The 2,686-nt window shown below is 41.1% G+C and overlaps 1 long non-coding RNA gene across 1 annotated transcript; it reads left to right on the top strand.

Moving 5' to 3' along the window:
• On the top strand, window positions 1-2,600 carry LOC118341619. The gene is made up of 3 exons (XR_004797443.1): window positions 1-91; window positions 181-219; window positions 2,051-2,600. It is a non-coding gene; the product is annotated as an uncharacterized LOC118341619 (long non-coding RNA).
• The last annotated feature ends 86 nt before the right edge of the window (window positions 2,601-2,686 follow it).

Raw genomic sequence — 2,686 nt, 5'->3', positions numbered from 1 at the left:
CTGTTTATATATTTGAAGTTAACCTGCTGACCTTTAACCTTAAGTAAACCTTGTGCTCCTTTTGTAGGTCTGACTGTGCTGACTGCTGCAGGTGAGCTGATGGACGTCTGTTTGTCTGTCTACTGACCTCTGACCTTTACTGACCTCTGACCTTTACTGACCTCTGTCCTTCTGTTGCAGGTGTGGCTGTGTTGCTGTATGGACTGACTGTTTCTGCAGGTGAGCTGATGGAAGTTAATTGTTTAAACTTAATTTACAAAGAACAAGTTGAACAGCGGCAGAATAATTCAGTGAACACTAGAAGAGAAAGAAAGAGACAGGGTTTTTCAGGTCAAAAAAATATAAACTGAGGTAAAACAATGACAACTCAACATCTTATTGAAGGTCATATTAGTTATTATTATTATGATTATGATTATTATTATTATTATTATTATTATTATTACACTGAGTGACATTTAGTTTTACATTTGTTTGTTGATATATCTGTGTGAATTAAACATAAAATAGTGAATCAGTCTGGACGATTGTGGTTCTATCAGACATGTAGAGATCTCTGACCAATCAGTGGGAAAGTCTGGGTCTATATTTAAACTCTCTATTTAACATTTCTCTTTTGGTAAGCTACAGTATCACAGAAATAACTATGTAATCTGCAAACAGAGTTATAATGAGTTCTTAATCTAATACAGAGTCAATCAAATAACAACACTTTGTATTGAAAAGTTTTAACGTTAAAGGTTCTGAGATTCAGTTAAACTTACCGTATCCACAAGATGATGTAGAAAGAACTAAAGCCCCCACTGACTCCATACATTCACTCAGACAACCCAGGCAGGTTTGAGACCACAGATCACTACTTCTGATTCATACTCATCTGGAGGCTTCAATGCATTCTTCTCTTTGTCTCTGATTTGGTCCTGATGGTTCTTCTTTTTGTCTCTGATGTGGTCCTGATGGTCTTCTTTGTCACTGTGTGAATGTTGTGAGGTGGATGACTAACAAAGGCTTCCTCTGAGAACTCTGAGAAGTTATCCATCACTGACTCTGACTCTGCTCTACCAGTTCCTGATATTTGTCCTGCTTCCTTTAGTTTGACTCATTGGTTTGATCTTACCAGGGCATAGTCACCTCAAACGTGAACTCTCTGTTGATGCTCCTGATAGTGGAACCACATCAGGCCTCAGTGAAGTCGATCTAAAAGTGCCAGGATGTGTTTGTTACTGTTCATAGTTGATACAATCTGCTCTGCCACAGCCTTTGGCTCCTGGTCAATAGTGCCTCACTCCAAAGGCCTTAGGGCATTGTCTCACTCTTGCCTCAGGCCTGGAACTTGAATTGACTGGATTCTAAGGTGCCTTCCAGATGTCAAACTGCAAGATCTTCCTCACCAGTTCACTCTTCCACCAGTTCATGCTCCCTGCTGACACAAACATACCGTATTGGTGGCTGGTTGATCGTTCCCCACATCTCATCCTAGACCTTACTGTCTGTTTCTGTCCTGTCTGACTTTTCACACTGGATAGTAGGGAAAGAGCATAGTCCTGCCAGACCTATCACTACTGTCTCCATCAGAGCCCTAATGTCTCTGCCTGCATTCAGTGACTTCCACAGCTTCTTCACTTTCTACCTGTTAAAACTTCTATGACTGCAGCCGACACTTTGGGATTGTGAAGTCACAGTACAACAGAACCTGTGTGGTCCACAGGACCATGGACTCTTTGTTCAGGCTGCTGATGGGAAGTTACAGTATGTTCCTCCTCCTGTGGAGAACAATGCTGCTGAAGCTTTAAAGCAGACCCAACCATCTGCACAGGTATCAGTGGTGTCAAACACCTAATGTACTGTACATACAGGTTGGAGGTCAGAACAAGGAGGTAAAGTTGCATGGCAGTCCCCTTACTGACTGTTCCTTGATTATTGATCACGACGTGTTTCAGCAGTTAGGAGTAAGTAAGTTATTGTTGACTGTTGCAGTGTTTCTTGCTCTGCACCAGAATACCAACACAGATTCCTCCACAATAAACTGATTCTTGTTCTCCTCCCTCAGACTCCTCTCTGCCTGTGCTCAGACTCTTCTGCCATCTAGTGGTTGTCTGTCCATACTGCGTCTGTACTGCTCTGATGGCGTCCATCTGCTGCAGCAGGAAGACGGGAAACAAAGAGGTCGTCTCCATGGAGATGACCCAGCGTGTCGGAGGAAGTGACGGGTTGGATGAAGAGTACGATGACGTCACTGCTGATGTCACCACTGAGTATAAGTTCTGAGCTGTGAGCGCAGTGACAGCAGCTGATGTTACATGGACTCTGATCAATAACATGATGGATCTGAAGTCAGCTCCTGATCAGTCTCAGTCACTGATCATCATCATCTTTTTATTCATTGTCTTTATTTTTTTAATTTTCAAATACAATGCGAAAAATTACGGAGCCCCTAAAGGGACATGGGAAAAAAAAAAAAAATTAAACGTTTCCCGTGAGCAAGTGTTATATTCTCAGCATTATGGTAATTGCGGAGAAACAACGTATTCACTTCCAGTTTTCAAAATAAAGGTATTAAGAACAGTAAGCTATAGTTTGAACCTACATTTAAAATAAAATCTGTTACATTAAAGTGTTTCATGCAACCATGATGAATAAAAAATATACTTAATATCAAGCATTTTTACTGCACCAATGTGGAAAA

This window comes from Morone saxatilis, unplaced genomic scaffold, assembly GCF_004916995.1.
Source record: "Morone saxatilis isolate NCDOM2014 unplaced genomic scaffold, NCSU_SB_2.0 Contig8, whole genome shotgun sequence".
Taxonomy (NCBI): Eukaryota; Metazoa; Chordata; class Actinopteri; family Moronidae; genus Morone; species Morone saxatilis.
Note: the sequence above shows the minus strand (reverse complement) of the source record. Positions and strands in the feature narration are given on the sequence as shown.